The sequence below is a fragment of the Zootoca vivipara genome, chromosome 16, assembly GCF_965207765.1.
Source record: "Zootoca vivipara chromosome 16, rZooViv2.hap1.1, whole genome shotgun sequence".
NCBI lineage: Eukaryota > Metazoa > Chordata > Lepidosauria > Squamata > Lacertidae > Zootoca > Zootoca vivipara.
The window spans coordinates 7632408-7656927 of NC_142599.1; the positions used below are offsets into that span (position 1 = coordinate 7632408).

Sequence of the window (24520 nt, forward strand, 5' to 3'; positions counted from 1 at the left end):
TATATATAGTGTGGGGGTGGGGAGGGGTATTACTCAGAAGGGTGGTGGGAAAGGGTGATTGACTGACTGATAGCTGTTGTCAACTGTTAACGACTGCAATTGGTCTTTCAGGAAAAAAGCAAGGGGTGAGATGGCTGGTGACTTCTGTTATACTGGTAGTGTATCTGAAGAAATGTGCATGCACACGAAAGCTCATACCAATGACAAACTTAGTTGGTCTCTAAGGTGCTGCCGGAAGGAATTTTTTTATTTTGTTTCGGCTACGTCAGACCAACACGGCTTCCTACCTGTAACTACCCTTACATACAGGTAGACATTTTAAAATGCCCGCCCTGGAGTCCAAGACCACCCCCAGTTACATCATACCTACATCACAGAAAAGCCGGTCTACAACAGAAATCTGAGTGTGTTGCCTATCTCCTGTCTGGCAAGTTACCTGATTGCATTATCTGGGTTTAGACCACTCTTCTGTTATTATAACTACTTTATTCCTGAATCTACGTCACAGGTCACAGGCTCACACCCTGTTCATATCTTGAATGTGCCCTTAAGACAGGATTTGTGAGGAAAGAGACAATGGGGAGGTTTCCCACTTTGACCTTGCAGAGAAATATTTGAGGTCAATTTGGGAGGGACAAAATGGTACTTTTTCTGTGAGCTTCTGTCAGAGGGTCGCCGTGGCTACTCTAGAGTAACTCCGCCAGAGTCCAGTTTGTCTTCAAAGACGTTTATTGTGCTACTTATTTACAGTGTAGAGACAGCTTAAAACATGACCTCTCATCCCGAATCAGAATCCGGCAATGACGTACGTCTGTTCCTACGCCAGCAAAGTAGTCGGGGCACCCCAAAACGCCGCCCCCATGACCTGCGTTGTGGCGCTCTCCTTACTTCTTGCGCTGGAAGGAGCGATGCCCTTTCAGCTTCCTCCCTGAGTGGTCTCCAACATCTCTGAGCACCTGCCTGCATCTCTCTGCCCCCCCCGAGCTTTCTCATTGTTCCTCCCGCTGATTTCTCTCCTCCTCCAAGTCTCTCCCTCCCCCTCTGGCTGCTTCAGAACCACAGGTGCTTTCTGTACTTGACGGGGTGGACGTCAGGATGATGGGGACTGGCTCCCTGTAGGGAGTCACCCTTACAGCTTCATACATGTGGTTTATATATGTGTGTGTATTTGCTTGGTACATTTATGAACATTTATTTTATATATGTTATTTTATAACAATTGCCTTGTTAGATTCTGGTGCCCTGTGGAAGCTGTGGACTGCATCTCTAGTCATCTCTGAACAGTGGTCAAGGCTGGCTGGAAGCAGAACAGAATTGTAGTTCTAAACACCTGGAATACACCAGGTTTGGGAAGGTTGACATCCATTATCACAGCAATTTTTAAAAGCATATTACTGTATCTCCCATGCTGTAGACATGAGACTTTGAACCAAATAGGGATGCGGGTGGGGTGGGGTGGGGAGTTCGATTCAGTTTCCATTTAAAGGTGAATCTACCAGATTCGAACTTATTGAAACAATACAAAACCAAATCGCAGCCATCCTTCAAAATCAGGACTGATAGGAATTGTGTGATGCAGCCGGTGATTACCAAATTGCACCTATGAGGGGCAAAGGTGCATAAGAAGGAACAAATCAGTGAAAATAACATTAAAGGCACACTGCAAAATGTGCATGTTAGTGAAAACTGCATGCTAAAATATGTTTATTGGGAGAATTTTGCACCCTGGAGAATTTTCATAAGGATTTTTTTTTGAATTGTTGCAGGAATGTAGAGAACTGAATTTAAGACTGGACAGATAAGTTCCCAGGACCAAATTATACTTGATTCCGGGTGTGGGCTGGGGATTGGATTGTGGCAGCAGAGCTAAGGAATAAGGCACCCCACCCTTTCACTCCACAGCTGCATCTCCATCCCTGGGGCCCCACTTTGGCTTCCTCTGCTTTAGTACGTTCTGTTGGAAGTTAGGCTGCATCTCATGCTTTACCAACTGAGCTGTCCTAATGTATTGTCTTCCTTTTTTGTTACCCACCATCTGCACCACAGTGTTTGCCAAGCTGAAAAGTGGCAGCTACTCTCTATTGCCTGGTGTTGGGCTAAGATAGGACAGAAGGTGATGCCCTTGAAAAGGTCATTCGCTCCAGCTATCCCCCCATTGCCACAGTGAATATATGCAATTATGCTGGGCTCCTAACCACCTTCGCAACCTCTTAATAACCATCCCAGGGGAAATAGCACTAAAACGCAATGGGTCAAATGAGAAGGCAACCCTAGTAGAATCTGATCAGTCTGTCATTCTTAGCCTTAATTTCCCAACCCAAAAGCAACCTGACGCTGGGAGCAAACATTGAAGAGAGTTGAAAGCAACTCAAGAGACCCAGAGATGGATAGAAGATAAAGTACCAACCAGAGAAGAATGGCAGACCAAGTTGTTGGACTATGCCGAAATGGCAAGACTGACGGGAAAGATCAGAAATCAGGAAGACCAAATTTTTGTGAAAGACTGGAATAACTCTGTAACATATTTGAGAGACTACTGTAAACAGTTTGAAATCACTAGCAGGAATACAGTGATACTTGTAAGGTGACATGGACTTTGGAAATTATGAATAAGTAATAGATAGAATGAGACGCGGGTGGCGCAGTGGTGCAAACCACTGAGCCTAGGGCTTGCCGATCAGTAGGTTGGCAGTTCGAATCCCTGCGATGGGGTGAGCTCCCGTTGTTCGGTCCCAGCTCCTACCCACCTAGCAGTTTGAAAGCACGTCAAAGTGCAAGTAGATAAATAGGTACCACTCTGGCGGGAAAGTAAACGGCATTTCTGTGCACCGCTCTGGTTCACCAAAAGCAGCTTAGTCCTGCTGGCCACATGACCCAGAAGCTGTACGCCGGCTCCCTCGGCCAGTAAAGCGAGATGAGCGCCGCAACCCCAGAGTCGTTCACAACTGGACCTAATGGCCAGGGGTCCCTTTACCCTTTACCTTTTTCCACTCTCTGGAAACCATTTGGATCCATTAAGTGGCGGGGGTGGACCATCCGAATTGGTCCCACCTCCCTGCAGAGGGGAAGGGTCGCGGAGAAGTCCAGTTGCACCAGGAAGTGATCTGACTATTGCACTTCTTTTGTTACACTTTTACTTAGTGTCAGATCACCCACGTCACTAGAGGTGAACACCAGGTCTAAGGCATGTCCGTGAGTTGGGCCAAACTTATTCAGGGACAGCCCCATAGAGGCCATGTTTTCCACGAAGTCCCAAGTGGCCCCTTGTAAGGTTGTGTCAGCATGGATGTTAAAATCCCCTAGGACAACCAAACTAGATGTTTCCAGGAGAACATCCGCCACAACCTGAAGCAGCTCGGGCAGGGAATCCTTGGTGCAGTGGGGAGTTCGGTACACCAAAAGGAATCCTGTACTGCCCCTATTGCCCAACATCCAGAACATGCACTCAGAGAACTGGGTCTTCCCAGTAGGATGCGTGATGGCTAGTGCATAGCTGCCAAGTAGCTCGTTTTCCCTGGGAAACCCCCGTATTTTCTTATTGTTTCCTGCAGTTGTCCCGAATGGCAAAATACCCCGTATTCCTCCGGATTACGGAGCTCCTGCTGGCAGCCATGTTCTTCTGGTGCTGTGCCGGCACCGGAAGGCGCTTCTACCCACTTCTGGACATGCGTAGAAGCAACTTCTGATGCCGCTGTGCCCATTTCCAAAATTTCTGCAGCGCCAGAAGTCGCTTCTACGCACTTCCTGACATGCATAGAAGCGACTGCCGGTGCCACGGCACTGCTGATCCCGGATTTTTCAATCCAGAACTTGGCACCTATGGGCTAGTGACTTCCTAAAAATCACTGCAACCCCCCTCCGCGCCCACAAGCAGCAGCTAGGACAGGCCCATCTGCTTCATCCAACCAAGTCTCTGTTACACATGCCAGGTCAAGTCCTCCATCCACGATCAAGTCATAGATGGCAGTGGTCTTATGAATCATTGACCTAGCATTCCAGTACAACTACGCGGTGCATAGAAAGGGAAAGGGGAGGCCACTTCAGTGTTCTGGTCAACACCCATTGAAATCCACAGCAATTTGCCCTCTACCCCACTATGAGGAGCTGTTCCCTAACACCAATTGGGGGAGGGGGTTAAGGGGGAAAAGGCAGCTGTTTTTACATGGTGAGTGCTGGAGAGGGTTTGATTAAATGGTCAGCAAAAGCAGGTAACAGTGTCAGGACTCTTGTGTGCTCTGAAAATAAGTCCGCTATGCAGGTGCATGCCTGCACGGCAGCACGCACTGAAATTCCACCCACCCAACACGTGGGCATCAATATGCGGAAGGCGGCACGAAAGCCAGACATGCATGAGCCATGATTAAATAGTCAGTTTCAAGTACATGCATCGAAGCCCCGTATCCTTCCTTGCCTACACTTAACGTTTCAATTAAAAGGATAGGCTCTCACAACTGTTTCCCAACAAGCCTTCCTTATTGCAATGCGCGAAGGAACAGTGGCGGGGGGGGGGGGGAGAGATCAGTGGTTGCCATGGCAATGCAGCCCAGCAGGTGCGGAATATCTGTCCTGTAGTACCTATTTGAGAATCAGAAAAGGAAGGGGTGGGGAGGCTTGGGTGTTTTCGTATGACCAGAGTAAGAGCGGCTTAAGCGGAAGTTGGGTTGCCACCTGTCATTGATGCTTTAGCTGAAATTCCTGCTTTGCAGGTGGGTTGGGCTAAATTGCACTCAGGGTCCCTTCTAAGTCAACAGTTCTATGATTCCTATAGGCCAGCATAATCTTTGGTCACCTCTTTGGGCAGAGAAGCCTTCCCATGATGCCCCCGGGCAGGGATGGGGAACCTGGGGCCAAATTTGTCCCTCGGGGCCTCTGTAATGTGGCCCTCAGGACACTCCTGAGGCCATATCCCGCAACTGCCTTGCTTCACACCCTCTTTTTGCCTGGCCAGAATGTGTCCTTGATCTCTGATATGGCCCTTTTGATGACCTGGGTGGAGGAAAGGGGTGTTTGTTTAAGGTAAAATTAGCACCTGTTTCTCCATCCACTTTTGCCTCTGGCCTCATCCACCTCTCTGGCCTATGGCCCCTGGAAAGTTGCCCAGGAGGGAATGTGGCCCTTGGGCTGGAGAAGATGGGGGTGGGGAATCCTAGCTAGAAGGGAATAATTCTCTGAAATATTCCCAAGGCCATGCTGCCCTTTCTGGTCCGCTTAATTCCCTGGTTGTGCTTTACCACCTGCAGGCCCACCAAGTGCCCCTGTTTTCCAGGGACAGCCCCGGATTTACAGAAGCCCCCCCGGTTTCTGATTTGATACCGGAATGTTCCACTTTTCCTTAGGACATCCCTATTTTTATCAGAGAAATGTTGGAGGCTATAGAGTTATCCGACCCCCAAGCTGTCTGAAGGCAGCCCTGTATAGAGAAGTTTTTAAAAAAATGTTTAATGTTTTATTGTGTTTTCATATATGTTGGAGGCCACCCAGAGTGGCCGGGGCAACCCAGTCAAATGGGTATACATAGAATAATAATAATAATAATAATAATAATAATAATAATAATAATAATAATAATAATAACAACAACAACAACAATAATATCCCCCAACATTTATCCCTTTCAGATGCTTGAGAGAAAAGACAGTAAGATCTTTTCAGAAAAAGTTATTTTCCTTTACAGCCGCCTCACTGCAAGCTAACAACAGCTGGCTCTACAGTGCCCCTTGATGACAAACATGTCCCCCTGCACAAGTCAAACTTGTGCAATTGGTCACCCACCACACCAAGCCAGATGCACCGTGCCAGATGTGTTTGGGTTGTCCGACATGATAAACCAGACCCTGACTGACCTCAGGGCCCCTGGGATGCAGAACACACACACACACACACTCCAAATCTGGATCCAGACATGGCAGCCCAAAGTCCCCAGTTTTGGCCTTGATAAGACACAAGTGTCCCCATGTGACATTTCCTCATTCCTGTATTCACAACCGCACACCTAGGGATGAAATCTCGCAGTTTGCCCTTTCATTAATGAGCAAGCTGTGAGGACCCAGGCTAATATTTTATTAATCAAAGATCTTTTAAAACATCAAGGCATAAAGGTTATTTTAAACACACACACAGATAACTTCACTGATCACTTTACTTTTCTTAAGTAAGGCCACCCTGTCCTCCAATTTATTTTAAAACGGGTGTGATTTTTTTTGTAGATGAAACCTATAAACACAACTCTAGGCATCTTTGTTTATAAAAACAGCTGCCAGTAAACAAATCAGCGCCCAGGTAACTCCGTTGGTTAGAGCGTGGTGCTGATAATGCCAAGGTTGTCATTTCGATCCTCAGATGGGATAGCTGCATATTCCTCCATTGCAGGGGGTTGGACTAGATGATCCTCAGGGTCCCTTCCAATGCCACAATTCTACAATTCTATGAAATAAGTAATACCCAGGCATGCTGACACTGCTGCTCTGAGAGCGCGAAGCTGCGAGTCTGGGAAGTGGAGGCGACCAATTCTTCAAAGAATATTCAGCAAATGAATAGACTGTGAGTAATTTGGATTGTTTGGAATTTAAATTAAGGCAATAATTTGGACCTGGGAGAGAGGGGGGAAAGAGGAAGCCACCCCCCCCACGGTAACATAAGAGACAGTTAACAGAAACCCGAAGCCGTAAACAGAAGATCTTAACTTAAAAGGATCCCTCAAAGGCATCAAAGAGAATCTCCCCTAAATGCAGGGTAAAAGGGGAGAGAGACTGTGGTTGTGAATGCCCTGCAGAAAGAGGTTAAGACTAAGAAAGACCTTTCTTTTCCTCGGGAGCCGGCAGCCCAGACAACCCAGTGAGCTGATCAGGATTTATGGTTAAATTTTATTTCTATCTTTATTTCTGGACTTTTTGGAAACTCCTTTTTGGTCTATATGCTTTTGAAATGTGAGTTCGAACTTTATTTTTAAGAATGCAGCCAGCTTGTTAAAATGGAGTCGAGAAAATAAACTGCGATCATATTCCACCCCATGTGACAAGTTTTGACCTTGACAGGATTGAACTATGTCAACAAAAAGGTACTCGCCTGAGTTTCAGCGGACTGTTTTGACCTTAATGTGGGAAGTAAGAATAGAACTATGTCAAGAGGAGACACAACAGCGTGAGTTACAGCAACAATTCCGGATGGTGATGGCAGAATATGATTTCATAGAGGATGAAGCTATTGAAAATGAAGAAGAAGAAGAGAGAGAATGACAATGATGGAGACTGTGATTTGGAAGGAAAAGAGGAGGATGAGGACTGCGATAATATAACACAAAATGAAGCCCACCAGGAAAAAATGATGTTTTTATTCTACAAAAAGTCGGATGGAGTGCCTCCCCTTCGAGGGGGGCACGATTGGATTTACTGGAACTCCAGAATGACCACAGGGAAGAAGGAAAAATTAAGCAGAGAAGAGAAGAAGCTCAGGGGTCTGATATGGAGGCCTGGATGGCAAAAGACTGTAAACAGGGGGTGGGGTGAAGGGAAAGTGAAGTTGTGATTGTAAGGATGGGTTAATAGGATTATAACTGGACTGCTGACCATGGAACTTGCTGGATTGGTGGGGTGGAGCCGGTACTCGGGGGGTGTAAGGTTAGATTGGGAATAGTTATAGGTTTAAAAAGTGAATTGATTCTGGAAAAAGGTGAAAATATGGAGGCCTATAGAGGGGGTAAAAATTAGGCACGGGAAGAAAAAATGGGAGTTTGATTTTTCAGTGATTGGACATTAGGTGAAAATGATAATAGTTAATTTAAAAGTGGTATAAGCTATAAAGGTGTATGTTATAAAATATGAAACTATGAAACTGTTGAAGATGATAAATAAGGGAGGAAAACCGGGGAAGGGGGGAGGGTGGGGAAGCCCACAAAATATGGTTTAACAATTATGAATTTAACAATTATGAGGAATTATTTTGTCTTTTTTCTTTTTTGTCATTTTTTTTCTTCTCTTTTTTCTCTTTTTCTCTTTTTGTATTCTCTTTTTTTGGTATGATAATAGATGGTTGGATGGATGAACTCCTGCGTACTGCCCTGGTTCACTGGAGCTCCCTGGTGGCAGGGGGGGGCTTCGGGGGCAGGGGAGGGGGAGGAGGACAGAAATCCAATCATAAAATGGACCATCTCTGACTGTTCACATGCATGGGATACTTCTGTGGCAGGGGAGGACCCATGGAGGGGGGTGGGAAGAAGGTGGAAAAGGTGTTCATGTATGTACCATTCTTTGTAATTTGTAAAATCAATAAAAATTATGTTTAAAAAAAAAATACCCAGGCATGCATTATTATTTTTTTTGCTGCGGGTGCCCATGGGTGCCCGGCCTCCGCTCCCTGCCGCCACCCACTTCCCCTGCCCATAGTGGCCGCTGCCTCTGTGCAAGGCCTGCCGTGGCTGCTGAGAGACGCCCGCAGTGGCGGCGATTGGGTCTGAGTGCCATAGGAAAGGTGACGGGAGCCTGTGGCAGGCAGCTTGCCGTGGCAACGGTGCACATTTCACAGAGGTGGAGGCCCTGGTCCACTTGCCGCCGCTGCGCCATCATTACGTCATTATGGCATGGTGTGCGCTGACGTTGGGCACCCACAATGTGGGGGCCAATTCGGTGCCCCTGCTCCACCCACACAAGAACCTTTGGTGCCCTGGACAGAGAACGCCCAGGTCAAAGGGGGGGGGGCTGCATATTGGGGCAGTTTTCAGGGGGAAAGACTCGGAAACAGCATGGATCCAAAACTACCTCACCACCTGACCTACCCTCAAATTAAACTCTCCAGTTTGACCCCCTCAATGGGTCCTAATGGGAGGCAAACTGTGCTGCTGTTTTCTAAGCCATGAAAGGGAGTCTCACTAGGGCTCCTCTGTCTTCACTTTTGCCCCACCAGCGAAAGCGTTTCAGACACCTTTAGGTTGTTCACAGATACCTCTATGCCTCTATTCCCAAATATATGGGAAGCTGCCCCATACAGAGTTGGACCTTTGGTTCACTTAGCCCAGGCATCCCCAAACTGCGGCCCTCCAGATGTTTTGGCCTACAACTCCCATGATCCCTAGCTAACAGGACCAGTGGATAGGGATGATGGTAACTGTAGCCCAAAACATCTGGAGGGGGGGCCGAAGTTTGGGGATGCCTGACATAGCCCATTCATGTCTACACTGACTGGCAGCAGCTCTTGGGAGTGGGGGGGGTGTGTGTTCAGAGAGTGGGGATCTTTTTCAGTATTCCCTGGAGAGGCCAGGGTTTGAACCTGGGCACTGTGCATAGAAAGTAGATCAAGGAATCACAGAAATATGATTCTATGAACTATGGTAACTTCCAATGAATACAACACACTGAGCTGTTAGCGAATCTGCAGAGAAGAAGAAGAAGAAGAAGAAGAAGAAGAAGAAGAAGAAGAAGAAGAAGAAGAAGAAGAAGAAGAAGAAGAAGAAGAAGAAGAAGAAGAAGAAGAAGAAGAAGAAGCCTCCCAAAACTTACCAAGATGATGCAGCTGCCGAATGCACGGGGAAGTCTCCCATTCCTGATACGAAGCTCACAACACTAACCAGCTCTCTTCCTCCAGCCATTCTCGGCATGCCAGCTTGTTCTGAAAGCAGCCCCACCTCTGTGCACCCCCCCCCCATCGCCTGCCCCATTAAAAAGGCACCCAAGTAGTCAGAGTGCCACCCGCCTGCCCCGCTCCTCCTTCTCCTGCTGCGTTGTCTGCATGCTGTTAAATTAAAATTAATCTCCCTTGCTGGCTGGTGCTGACCTTTGCAGCGAGCGCCTGGAAACAGAACATCACTCCCCTGGGGGCTGCACGGAGAGGTGGGGCCTTGGAGAGAGAGAGAGAGAGCAACACCTCTTGAGTCGCTGTGCCAGTCCAAGCAGGATGTCCAGCACGCGTGTACACACACACACATTTCTTAAAAGTTAAAAGCTCCCATTGCACTGTGCTGCCTTCAAGTGGGTGAGAGAGATTTGAACCGGAAACCATCTGGAGGCCTGATCTGAAAAGGATCTACCCACACCCTGCCAGTGCCAGATTGTTCAAGATCTCACCTATGGGCAACTGTGTACAGCATGGGTAGGCAAACTAAGGCCCGGGGGCCGGATCCAGCCCAATCGCCTTCTAAATCCGGCCTGCAGGCGGTCCGGGAATCAGCATGTTATTACATGAGTAGAATGTGTCCTTTTATTTAAAATGCATCTCTGGGTTATTTGTTGGGCATAGGAATTTGTTCTCCCCCCCCAAAAAAAAATATATAGTCTGCTGCCCCCCCAGGTCTGAGGGACAGTGGACCGCCCCCCTGCTGAAAAAGTTTGCTGACCCCTGGTGTAGGGATAGCACACCACATACTTGTGTACCTTACATGTACTAAAATTATCCCTGGTGCTTGACAGGATGATGCAATCAGGGAGCTTACTGGTCTGATCCTTTGGGGGGGGGTTAGATCTGTGGGATTCTGCAGGATCTACTAGGTTTTCCTCTGGCTCCAGCTCTGACCAGGCTCAGGTCTTGATTTATGAGGTCCAATTAGACTGAACTCTCTGGTCCTGGAGTGAAGTTACGTCATTAGGATTGCAAAGCTAACAAGTGTCACGGTCCGGTCGACGGGCGATTGAAGCCCTGACGGAGGACGTCAGGACTAGAGGCAAGATGGTGATGTAGAAGCAGGAACAGGTGCAGGGCTGAGGGTCCAGCAGCAGGCAGTCGCAGGGTCAAGGAGCAAGGCAGAGGCGAAGGTCTGGGAGTCAAGGATCAAGGCGTCGGCAAGGCAAGGGTCCAAGGGTCAAGGATCAAGGCGTCGGCAAGGCAAGGGTCCAAGGAGCGAGAGGCCAGAGGCAACCAGGCAGGGATAGGGTTGCCGTGGCAAAAAGCTGAAGGGAAATGCTGAGCTTTTATCACTCCCAGCTCCTGCCACCAGGTGCAGTGAGGTATCAAGTGGCCTCACCTGAGTTGCCACTCCTTGCTTCTCCAGCACAAGCTGAGGCAGGCCCCAGTCCTGCAAAGCACTACAGGCCCCAGAGCCTGACTCCTGCCCATACTCCTGACAACAAGACTCCACTGAGGGCACATCTGCACTATGCGTTTAAAGTGTACCACACCTCTTTAAAAAGTCATTTGGGATATGCAGAAGGGGTGAAAGGGGTTAATTTATGGAACCGCTGAAAGACAGGGAGGGAAGTCGAGGTTTGATAATTGTTTAAATTCTTTTTTTTATTGTTGAAATGTTTATTTGTTATAAATGAAAATTATAAACAAACTATATATGCACCTCTTTAAAAAGTCATGGCTTGTCCCAAAGAATCTGAGGAAGCGTAGTTTGCTAATGGTGCTTGGCGTTGTTTGGAGACCCTGATTCCCCTCGCAGAGCTGCAATTCCCAGAGATTGATGGAAAGAGAGGTTGACTATTAAACCACCCTGAGAATTTGCAAGAGAGACGTGGTGGCTATATAACGCAGGCTCTGAAATAACCTGGTCCTGAGATGTATAGCGCCTTTTATGTCAGAGCAAACACCTTAAATTTGGCCTGGAAGCAGAGTACTTGAAATTACAAATGTCACCTTGGAATAGGCATCCTCTCTTGAACAATATCCTCTTTGAATACAGGGCCTGTGGTTTGCAACCAGGAGCATGTCTCACCCTACCTTCCAAGTCCCGGACTGCAGAATCCGGGACCGGCAGCCGTGTGACACCGGAAGTTGCGTCGACGTAACTTCCGGTGTCGCTTTGCCCTTCTATGGGCACCAAAAATGGCCGCCGCCGGCTTCAAAAGTAGCTTCTACGCATGACCGGAAGTGCGTCGATGCAACTTCCGGTGTCGGCCCGCCCATCTGTGGGCACCAAAAATGGCTGCCGCCGATACCGGAAGTCGCGTCTACACACTTCTGGTCATGCGTAGATGCGACTTTTGAAGCCGCTGGCGGCCATTTTTTGTGCCCATAGAAGGGCAAATCGGGGGGGGGATGGCCGCCAGCAGGAGAAAATAACGGAGAAAAACGAGAGACGAAGTGATACGGGGGACCTCCGGGAAAAGGTAAGTAAAAACGGGGTTTCCCCGGGGAAAACGGGGTACTTGGCAGCTATGTGTCTCACCACAAAAGAATACATTTTTATTTTATTGAGAACTGGTTTTTCTCCTGTGCAGGTTTAAGTGACTAATTCGTCCACAAAACTCTTACTCAGCTAAATAATGCTTCAACCGATGAGTGACTAGCACAAGTCTTTGCTAATAGTAAAGGTAAAGGACCCCTGAAAGTTAAGTCCAGTCGTGAATGACTCTGGGGTTGTGGCGCTCATCTCGCTTTACTGGCCAAGGGAGCCGGCGTACAGCTTCCAGGTCATGTGGCCAGCATGACTAAGCCACTTCTGGCGAACCAGAGCAGCGCACGGAAACGGTGTTTACCTTCCCACTGGAGCTGTACCTATTTATCTACTTGCACTTTTGACGTGCTTTCAAATTGCTAGGTTGGCAGGAGCTGGGACCGAGTAACAGGAGCTCACTCTGTTGCGGGGATTCGAACCGCCAAACTTCTGATTGGCAAGCCCTAGGCTATGTGGTTTTTTGCTAATAGAATTCCACTTTATTTCACCAAAATGATTTTCTTCATTCTGAATTAAAGATAAAAAAGAATGATAAATTCTAGTGTTGACTCTATCTGGCTTCCATGGAGGCAATAACAAAATTATTTAGCGCTTGACTATGTTTCTTCTGTATCGGAGACTGTCAAGTCAAGTTTCCAAACTGGTTGCCCTGTTGACATTCTCTAACAGCCTTCTCCAATTTAATTGCAAGGACAAAAACAAACGGGTAATGAAAAAACGCCCAGAGAAAAGTCTGTCAGGTGTTAATCATTTAAAAATAAAATAAAGCCATCAACTTCAAGTGATTAAGAGTGAAAAGATTGATCAGGCAAGTCTTTTTCACAGCATCCTAATCTAATAGCATCATTGTCACCAATGGAAAGTCAAGTGAGATCACTCCGCCTCGTTTCAGGCATCTGTGATTGAATGTGTCACGTGAAGGATCAGACCCACAACAATCTTGTGAGGTAGGTAGGTAGGCTGAGTGGGGATGTGGAAAATCTGGGAGCTCAAAGTGGGCTCCTGATTCCTCCTTTGCTGGAACAAATAGTGCTCACAGCAATCTATCAACCTATCAGTGCTGGGAGCATAGAATCATAGAATCATAGAGTTGGAAGAGACCACAAGGGCCATCCAGTCCAACCCCCTGCCAAGCAGGAAACACCATCAAAGCATTCTTGACATATGGCTGTCAAGCCTCTGCTTAAAGACCTCCAAAGAAGGAGACCCCACCACACTCCTTGGTAGCAAATTCCACTGCCGAACAGCTCTTACTGTCAGGAAGTTCTTCCTAATGTTTAGGTGGAAGTTCTTCCTAATGTTTAGGTGGAATCTTCTTTCTTGAAGTTTGAATCCATTGCTCCGTGTCCGCTTCTCTGGAGCAGCAGAAAACAATCTTTCTCCCTCCTCCATATGACATCCTTTCATATATTTATTTGAACATGGCTATCATATCACCCCTTAACCTTCTCTTCTCCAGGCTAAACATACCCAGCTCCCTAAGCCGTTCCTCATAAGGCATCGTTTCCAGGCCTTTGACCATTTTGGCAAAGCACTGACAAAGCCGAAAATATTACAGATATGAAATGATGTATTGCTTAGATAGGTGACCATAAGAAAAAATGTATTTCATATCTATAACAATTAAAATTTATAGAATTTTATAGGAAGGGGGAGGGGAAATTAAAATATGTAATTAATGCATACCAAACTGTAAACTATGTGTACTATTCTACCACATGCCTCATTTTAATCACACCAGACTGCATAAAATAATCACATTTCTTTGGGTCTCTTGCTACTTTTAATTTTTGTGTCGTTAGTCCAATAATGCTGTTTGCAAAATTGCACTGTACTGTTGGTCCTTAGATAATAATTGTAATGATTTCTATGTCCTGGCACGGGGCGTTTCTTGCTGCTTTAGTTGGATTTTTTTCTGGTTTTGGTTTTAGATTGTTTTTGTAGCTCTGCAAACCTTGGGGTTCCCCTGGGCCATGCTGTTGACTCCTCCTTGCTCTCAGGGCTCCCGTTTTCCCTTAGTGCTCACCACCTGAGTTTGCTAATAGAGAGAGTGATAGTTAGATATTCAGTGATGGACCTATCCTTCTCCATGCATTAGTATAATCCCCTTTAAAAGTCATTTAAGCCACACACTTGCCCACTAGTAAGGGATTTCTGGGAAAAGATTTATAATGAACTAAAGAGAGTGTTGAAAAACACATTTATTAAGAAACCAGAATCCTTCCTATTGGGTATAGTCGGAAAAGAGATTCCTAAGAAAAATGTAAAAAAAATTATGTATGCCACAACAGCGGCAAGAGTACTACTAGCCAAGAACTGGAAGTCTCATGAATTACCAACAGTTGACGATTGGCAAATGAAGATGTTGGAGTATATGGAGATGGCTGAGATGACCGGGAGAATCCGTGACCGGGGAGAAGAGGCGACTGAAGAAGATTGGAAAGATTTCAAAATTTATTTGAAAAAATATGCTAAAATTGTATATTAAGATTAGATTTAGAAAGGTATAAAAGCTGTGGATTTAGAGAATATGTGAAGTAGCTAGAGGGACGTAAGAATTGAAACAATATGAAATTTATATAAAAATGTATAAGAAATTGCTAAAGATAATAAATGTAATGAAGCGCAGATTGATGGAACTCAAGGAGGTCCCTATATACCAGTGTTTCTCAACCTTTTTTGGGCCAAGGCACACTTGTTCCATGAAAAAAATCACGAGGCACACCACCATTAAAAAAGTTAAAAAAATTAACTCTGTGCCGCCCTATATTGACTATATAATTATGACTGTAAGAAACACTTGCCAATTGCTGTGTTGGTTGCAATCTCCTGTAATAAGGCTTCACAAGCCGCTGATTTCTCTGCCAGCACAATCCTTTGCTCAGCAAGTTTCAGGTTGAGTTCATCCAGCCAGCTTCTTTAAGTTTGTCTAAAACCACCCTCCCGTGGTGGTGGCTGTTGAGAGCTGCGCTCGCTCCGCGTCGTAACCCGGCCGGCTTCCTTTCCGGCTGGCCAGTGTTGCTTATTGGCGGCTGCCAGGCACGTGGCAATGCAAATCGCCCTTCTCGTCGCCACACGTCGCAGCACACCAGCCAGCGTCTCGCAGCACACTAGTTGAGAAACGCTGCTATATACAATGTTAAAGGAATTCTAGATTTATAATGAGATTTTTCTGTTTTTTCATTTTTGTTGTTGTAATGTGTTTTTTTCTTTTTGTATGTTTTTGTTATGCTTTTGTCTATGCTTTTGGGTTGGACTTAGCCTGACCCCTGTGTTTTCCTCCCCCATGGCCTGGATTTATGGACTACTTGAAATGAGGCAGCATTTTAAATTTTAATACTGTATTTTAATCTGTATTTTAATCAATTGTTTTTATGTTTTATTGTGGTTTTGTTGGTGTGAGCCGCCCTGAGCCTGGTTTTTGACTGGGGAGGGCGGGGTATAAAATAATTTATTATTATTATTAATTTATTATTATTATTATTATTATTATTATTATTATTATTATTATTATTATAAAATTAATAAAAATTATTATAAAAAAGTCATGTAAGCCACACAGCCCTTGCCGCAAACTTGCAGCGATGAATTTAATAAGTTAATTATGGAACTGGAAGTGCTGGGACCGGCCACAGCTTATTTTGAAGTAAATGCTCTGTGGGAAATCCAGAGCTGGCCATGCCAGACAGGCTATTTAATTCATAGGGGCAACTTGTGCCTGCACCATGGCAATGTCTATGGTCCTGGCAGACCCTGCAGCTGACCAGAGGCTCCCTGTCTAACTGGCTGTCTTCGCTGACCTCACCAGCACAAGACATTTAAAGCAGAAGCATGGCACAATAAACAGGCATGGCTTCTCCCCTCCCCAAAGAATCCTGGTTTTTAGTTTTAGGAGTTTTTGGGAGGTTCTGGGAATTGCTGCTATTCCCATCTCAGAGCTACAGTTCCCAGATTTTCCAGGGAAGAGAGATTGAATGTTACACCACTCTGGAAACTGTAGCTCTGTGGGGGCAATAGGGGTCTTTGGGGGGTCAGAACATGGCTGTTTAAAGTGGTTCGGTGCTGTTTTAAATATACAGTGCACAAGTGTCCCCTCTTGTTTTCTACCTGCTTCTGTTCCTGGCTTCTGGCACCTGCTGCCATTTCATGCCCACCTATGCTTAGCAAAGTCACAGAGGGTCTTCTCCCATGGTTTTGTACCTGTTAAAAAAGGTAAAGGACCCCTGACAGTTAAGTCCAGTCGCAAATGACTCTGGGGTTGTGGCGCTCATCTCACTTTACTGTCCGAGGGAGCTGGCGTTTGTCCACAGACAGTTTTTCTGGGTCATGTGGCCAGCATGACTAAGCCGCTTCTAGCGCAACAGAACACCAAAACCAGAGCAGCGCACGGAAACACTGTTTACCTTCCCGCTGGAGCGGTACCTATTTGTCTACTTGAACTTTGACGTGCTTTCGAACTGCTAGGTTGGCAGGAGCTGGGACTGAGCAACGGGAGCTCACCCCATCACGGGGATTTGAACCGCCAATCTTTCGATCGGCAAGCCCAAGAGGCTCACTGGTTTAGACCACAGCACCACTTGTGTCCCTTGTACCTGTTAGGAATGGCCATATCTGTCTAAGGTCGCTATGAGATGAAATGCAAAGTAACCAATGGTAGTTTTGATCTATGCATATATATACTCATTCTAAAAAGGAAAGTGCCAAATGCGAGTGTAACAGTCAGGTTTTTAATGAGAAGTTATAATGAGTCTGAATGTACAGTTAACACAGAGAAGGAGACAGCTGCTACACACAAAAATTGCATAACATCCCCGACAACACCCCTGCCCCTTTTATCACACCTTTTTGAAGACCAGACAGAAATGACTAGCTATTTGGAGGAGTGAATAAACTACAAACAGTATCCAGCATAATATTTTATAATTTATTTTACTGTGCTCATGTTCCTTTTTTTTTTTTTTGCAAGGCTCAAAATGGTTTTCGTGCATGGAACACATGCATTTTCCCCCAATAAATAAATATAGCTGGTTGGTGATCTGCTTTAAGTTTTTCTGTTGTTTTTTTATTGTGTGTGTATGATACACACATACTTTGACATTTTAAAGAAATTGTAGTACACAAGTAAAATAAAATAAACATACACGAAGCTGCCTTACACCATGTCAGACCAATGGTCCATTAACTCAGTACTGACTACACTGACCGGCTGAAGCTTTCCACGATCTCAGACACAAGTCATAGGACCATGCAATGCAGGAATCTCAACTAAAGCATCCATGACAGATGGCAATCCAACCTCTGCTTGAAAACCTCCAATGAAGGAGAGTCCACAACCTCCCAAGGGAGTCAATTCCACTGTTCTTCCTGGTGTTTAGTTGGAACCTCCTTTCTTGAAACCTAAAGCCACTGGTTCAGTCATACCCTCCAGCAGGAGAAAACAAATTTGCTCCCTCTTCCATGGGACAGCCCTTGGGATTAGAAGATGGCTATAAGATTTCCTCTCAGCCTCCGCTTTTCCAGGCTAAACATACCCAACTCCGTCAACCATTCCTCACAAGGCTTGGTTTCCAGCTTGTCAATATCCTTCTAAAAATGTGGTGCCCAGAACTGGAGACAGGACTCCAGGTCTGGCCAAGGTGCAGGGGGCTCTGCCACTGTATAGTGTGGCCCTTCCCTAACCAAGGGGGTCTCCAAACCAGGTCCAGATCAGGTTCTGACCAATCAAAAATAACACAGATCTCAGGGCACAGAAAAAGCTGGCCAATGGTCCAATGGCAGATATGGGGTAAGGAACCTGTGGCCCTTCATCCTTGTCCATTGGCCATGCTGACTGGGCTTAATGGGAGTTTGACGTCCAACAACATCTGAAGGGCTGCCACTTCCCCATTCATGTCATAAAGACTGACTGAATGCCATAACATCTACTCCTAAGTCCGTATTTCCCGGCGTATAAGACGACCCCCAACTTTTCCAGTTAAAATATAGAGTTTGGGATATACTCGCCGTATAAGACTACCCCTCTTCCTACGATCGTCCGTGGGCCGGACATGCCCGCGCTGCCCATATCCAAAATGTCCGCAGCACCAGAAATCGCTTCTGTGCATGTCCGGAAACCGAAAATTGCGTCTGGACATGTGCAGAAGTGATTTCCGGTGCCACACTACCCATTTCCAAAATGTCCACAGCACCAGAAATCGCTTCTGCGGTTGCGTATAAGACGACCCGGTATATAAGACAACTCCCAATTTTTGAGAAGATTTTCCTGTGTTAAAAAGTAGTCTTACCCACAGGAAAATACAGTAGGTGTTTCAACCAAGAACCTTGTTTCTAATGAGGAGTGGCACATGAATAAGAGAGAAGAAACTTCTTTCCTTTCCCTTTCCTCCCCACACCCAAGCAAGGAAAAGGAGGGGGGGATAATGTGCAATCAAAGTGTCTGTCACACTAATCGGAACGTTTACACTTAAAATGTGATTTCTCTCTCTCTCCAGACTTTCCCTGATGCCACACTGCTATTTAAAGTGTTTTCATTCCCTCCGGTGCCGAACCAACTCCTGTCTTTGATATAAATGTTTTGACAAGAATGCACTTTTATGAGAAGAGTTTTGAAGGTCCTTGTGGTAAATGATATCCGTGTGCAAGCAGGAGAGCGGGGAGCAAGCGGCTTCTCCGCAACCTCTGCTTTCAGTCTGAATGCATGCTCCCCACTTTTTCTTTTTTTGAAGAAATTTGCACGGCCTTGGTAAAGCAAGTGGACAGCATTTAAAACCTGCTAGGATGGGGCCAAACCACCACTGGAAAGTCACAGGTTCCCCTTCCCAGATGAACAGAGACCAAAGGGAGGCCATAGACCTTGACAAACAAGGCAGGAAGGCGCTGCCTGGTTTTATGCCTGGCTGGCTGCCCAGGCAGACAGGCAGCCAATGCCCTTTCAGCCAGCAAGGCACACCCCCTCCCGGAGGCTGGTCATTGGCCAATTTGAACTGCAGCAGCCAGCTACCCAGACGGCCAGGGGAGAATCCGCCCCCCCATGGCCACTTGGCCATATGCATTCTGTTCTAGCTGCTCAGGGATGGGGACTGAGTGCGAGGATCCGCAACAGCCCCCCACCTGCAGAAGGGGTGAGCATCTGTTTTGCTAGGTGCCATGTCTAGGTGCCATGGCCAAATGTCTGGCTGGACAACTTCTCTGCTGCCTTCAGCAGTTTTGCCACCCTGTAGATAACCACATAACTTTGCTCGCAGTGTCAAAAAACAGGCAGAAACAGAAAGGGACGATGAACCCAAGAAAACATTTAGCTGAGCTTAGGCGATTGCTGATCCGTTGCTATTTGATGTACCTGTGGGGACAATTTATTTGCTGATGAAGAATTATCACTGAAACAGTTCATTATCCTGGAAGAACTGTTCTGTCTGCTGCTGTCTGCTGCTGTGCTTGGAGGACCTTATTGCTATGTTCAGAGCACCTATCACCACACATTTGCAGGATATTGACTGTTGAAAGACATTTTGCCTCCATCTCAGTGTTCTTTAATAGTGACTGAGCATGCCTACTACTACTGTTTATGGAACATTTATTTGACTCCTATTATTTGTGACTCCATGCACGTATCACATGTTTTCTGTTTATGAATTGTGATACAATATAATGTTATAAATATTTTGTCAGTACATTATTAGCCACATGCTGCTTTTGGTTGCTCAGAGCTTAGGGGTGTCAGCGGAACATTTTTGGGAGTTCTGGTGCGACATTTGAACCTCTGCCATCCATGTTCCCTGTTGCATGCCAGGTTTGTCTTCCATGCCCTGAGGGAACCCATAGTGTCCTTTTCTCTCACTAATGCCTGCTCTCCCTAGATAAATATGAAATTGAATTTGATAGAAAACAGCATTACAGCTCCTCTTTTGCATCTCTCTTATGTAATCTTTGACTATTGTTCCACTTAACGGGGAGAAGAGTTTTTGATTCAGTTTACAGCTGTCTTCTCTAGGGGATTTATCTTGCTCTGGGGAATTCTACAAGTGTGTGTGTGTGTGTGTGTGTGTGTGTGTGTGTGTGTGTGTGTGTATATATATATATATATATATATTCTTTAACATACTTAAGGAAGGGAAGACTGAGAAGTAATGCATGTAACCAATCAGCTGAAATTCAGCCCCTAAGGACTGGGACATAAACTCAAGTTCCCAGCCTCTTTATTCTCCCCAAAACTCAGCCAATTCAGACAGAGGGAGAAGGAGGGGGAAATAATTGTGGTTAGATTTGTTGACAGGTTTTACCCATCAGCTCCTTCTCAACATGGCCTACGCTAACAATACTGCAGATGATTACTGCAAAACATACTGCGTTCATTTAAGGCAGGGGTGGCCAACTCTCAAGAGACTGCTGTCTACTCACAAAGTTAAAAACTGGCAGTGATCTACCCCCCTTTTGAAGTTCGGGTCAAAGTTGTTGAGTTTTTTTCAGGAGGAAGGTAAAATGTTGAGCTTTTTTAGGGGAGCCACAGTTGTTCAGCTTCTTTGGGGGGAGCCAATGATCTACCGGTGATCTACCGCAGACGTCCAGTGATCTACCAGTAGATCACGATCTACCTGTTGGACATGCCTGATTTAAGGGAACATCTCTATGCAACTTGTCTAATGTGGCCCGATGTCTTCCAAAAACACTAGCAGCATCTAAAGCAGGCATCCCCAAACTTCGGCCCTCCAGATGTTTTGGACTACAATTCCCATCTTCCCCGATCACTGGTCTTGTTAGCCAGGGATCATGGGAGTTGTAGGCCAAAACATCTGGAGGGCCGCAGTTTGGGGATGCCTGATCTAAAGGATGTTCTCAGGTGCATGTCAGTGCCAAACTAGACATGATTTTAATACATATTTGTATTCAATATGTAGGTTGTTAGAAAAATAATAATGCAAACTGTATTAGCCAAGAGGGGAGGGTGACAATTAATGGGATCAGATAAGGCATGAGGAAAGAATTTAACATTTTCCTTCCAGCTGTGGGCTTGAGAAAACTCCTTTCTCTAAAGCTAGCTTTTGCATTGGGAATAAATCCCTCATTGGACCCAATCCCATTAATTTACAAGATGATTACATTTGGGTTTGTTGTTGTGGTCGTTGCTGTTTTTTTTTTTAAAAAAAAAAACACCATTGCACATGAGAAAATTTATTTGGATTAGCCACTAGCCATAGCAGTAAAATAAAATATTCTGGGGATAGAGCTAAACAGTTAGCTATACAAAATATGTTCTGGTGGTTTACATCAATACAAATGACAGAATTTAAGCAAAGTGTACCTTGGTCCTCAAAGGCAGACATCACAGGCATGAGCCAATAGGTGCCTTCCACAGCTGTCCCGCCCTCCCCCAATCTCAATTCCAACAAGACATGTAGCACCAGAGTTTTCCCTGGAACAGAAAATGAAATGTGTATATGAAATGCAATGGGACTGTTCTGAAACTGGCTCTGCTGCTTTTAAATCTTCATGTCTGTCTTACAAGAATGAGCTGTTAACTTGAAAAGCAATTTGCACTGTAAGCCAAAACAAGTACGAGGAAAATCATATTTTGCTTCCTTTGAAATTCTTCCAGAAAAAATCTGCTGTTGTTTCATTTCGGCAACTCCGCTCACGCTTCTGATCTTCCCGAAGGGTAAGAAGGGAGAGAATGTCAGCTTAATCCATTTCTTATCACTCATGGGTTTGGGGTCCATGAAGCTACGTATGAACAACTTTGTTCAAAAGGGGGAGGGGAGCAGCCGCTTTCTCTGCCATATAGACGGGGGAAAGACTCTGGAGAACATCTGCTTTGAATGCAGAAGGTCCCTGGTTCAATCTCCCCAGCATCTCAAGGTTGGACTGGGAGAGACCCTTGACTCTGACCTGAAATTCTGGAAAATCACTTATAGTTTCTAATAACAGAAACTCTGGTAAGTCATGTTCACTTTAGTTATATTGACCAATAACATGCTTTGTATCCTGGTGTGTGTGTGTGTGTGTGTGTGTGTGTGTGTGTGTGTGTGTGTAGTTGTGTAGTTTTTTACTCTCTAAATGTTGATGGACTCCAGCTCACTTCCATAGCTGCCAAGTACCCCGTTTTCCCCGGGAAGCCCCCGTTTTTACTTACCTTTTCACGGTGGTCCCCCGTATTACTTCGTCTCCCGTTTTTCTCCGTTATTTTCTCCTGCCGGTGGCCATTCCCCCCCCCCCGATTTGCCCTTCTATGGGCACAAAAAATGGCCGCCGCCGGCTTCAAAAGTTGCATCTGCGCATGTCCGGAAGTGCATATATGCGACTTCCAGTGGCGGCGGCCATTTTTTGTGCCCATAGATGGGCGGAGTGACACCGGAAGTTGCGTCGGCGCACTTCCTGACATGCGTACAAGCGACTTCCGGTGCCGCGCCACTGCTGATCCTACATTTTTCAGCGGGAGACTAGGCAGCTTCGGCACACACACCCAAAGAATCCTGAGAACTGTAGTTTACCCCCCTCGCTGAGCTACAATTCCCAGCACCTTTAAGAAACACCCGTTCCCAGAATGCTTTGGGGAGGGTGTTTTAAATGTGCTTTAAATACATGATGCGCATGCAGCCTCAGTCTTGACAAACTCCAGGTTTGGGCTTGATCTGGGCTTGAAGATCAGTCTGCATTCCAGATGTCAGCCTAACTTCCCCTCCTTTCCTTAACAGACCTAGAGTGGTCACAAACTGTAAGTACGGTAAACTACTTTTGACTGCAGTTTGGGGTTCACATGATCAAATGCTCCTCCGTACCAAAATATCCTTTCATGTTCAAAACTAACATGCCAGGGGCGTGGATTTGTTGTTCAGTGCCTGACTTTTGAAAGCTACAAACATATGCAGGCTTGCTTGGGAATTTGCCTCACACGATGCAATGGGGCTTACTTCTGAGCAACCATGCATTTAGGATTCTTCTACAAAAAGATTCTTCCCCACCCACAAGTTTTCTACCTATTATCTACAGCAAAGCTGGCCGAGAAGCAAAATTCTTGCAAGGCATGCATATAGAATCAAACATTCTTCTCTCCTGTGCCTGTTTTGCAATAAACTAAACTAAAAATAACCTGCCAATTTCCTCTTTATCAATATTAATGGGATATAAGAAATCATTGGGTTGGGTGTGTTTATTTCTCTCCACTTGTTTTTGCATCAAACAGCTATATTTTGGACTCTGAAAAGAATTCACTGGAGTAGTTCAAAAGGCCAAATATAGCTAGTTCCTAATGCTGCTATAATAATAATCTCTTAAGGGGTAGCTCCTAAATTTAAAGAAATGATTGCTATAGAAGCCAGTGAAATAGGCATGAAGAGAAATGGTCCCCTAAGGGGATTCCTTGGCTCAAATGCTCACTTCCAGTTCCTTAGAGTTGTTAATAATTTGAAAGTTGAATTCCTGCGGTGGCGGTGGTGGAAATTGCTTCCTTGCTGGCAGCTTTCCCCCCGTTGAAGTGAAACTAGTATTTTGTGTTTTCTTTGCAAGCATCTTTTTGTGTTAAATGTCACAAAAAGAATCAATAGCAGGTCTTGAACAAACATCAGCCTTTGGGGTATGCTGGAGGTCAGTAAATGGAGAGCACTGGGGTTAAATCTGGCCCTTTTGAAAAAAGTTGCCTGGCCCCAGTTACTAATCCGGATGTAAAAGAAAGCAAGGGGAGAGCAAAACTTTGATTGACAAACTGGTATTCCTTAGATTGCTGACAAAACTAGCCTTTTCGTCTTCATGGGAGATGGGATACTTATTTTTGAACAAGATGTTGCTGCAAAGGTCCTAGGTCCACAACAGAAGTAAAGTCCTGGTCAAGGGAAATAGTACTATTCTATTTTGCCTTGATCAGATACCATCTGTGGCACTGTGTCCAGTTCTGGGCGTCACAGTTTAGGAAGGATATTGACAAGCTGGAAGGTGTGCAGAGGAGGGCAGCCAAGATGCTCAAGTGTCTGGAAACTAAGCCCTATGAGGAATGGTTGAGGGAGTTGGGCAATTTAGCCTGGAAAAGAGGAAACTGAAAGGAGATATGATAGCAATCTTAAAATATCTGGAGATGGAGCAATTTTGTTATCTGTTGCTCCAGAGCATGGGTTGGCAAACTAAGGCCAGGGAGCCGAATCCGGCTCAATCGCCTTCTAAATCCGGCCCACGGACGGTGTTTTTACACGAGTAGAATGTGTGCTTTTATTTAAAATGCATCTCTGGGTTTTTTGTGAGGCATAGGAATTTGTGAGGCATAGGAATTCGTTCTCCCCCCAAAAAAATATAGTCCAGCCCCCCACAAGGTCTGAGGGACAGTGGACCGGCCCCCTGCTGAAAAAGTTTGCTGACCCCTGCTCCAGAGATTACTACCTGAACCAATTGATTCAAATGACAAGAAATGAGATTGTTCCCTGAAAAGAGGGCTTT

General features: G+C 45.7%; 1 protein-coding gene across 20 annotated transcripts in view; it reads right to left on the reverse strand.

The window, feature by feature from the left end:
* RIMBP2 (RIMS binding protein 2) overlaps positions 1–24520 on the reverse strand; it is a 286403-nt gene that overhangs the window by 121257 nt on the left and 140626 nt on the right. For 2 of the 20 annotated variants that reach the window (XM_088659583.1, XM_088659574.1), the window contains exon 1: positions 9492–9709. The exons of 16 other annotated variants lie outside the window; for them this stretch is intronic. The gene's annotated coding sequence lies outside the window, so the exon portion shown is untranslated. Of the gene's footprint in view, positions 1–9491; positions 9710–21401; positions 21441–24520 lie in introns of those variants that run through there. 2 more of the 20 variants (XM_088659575.1, XM_088659576.1) reach the window with 2 other exon arrangements.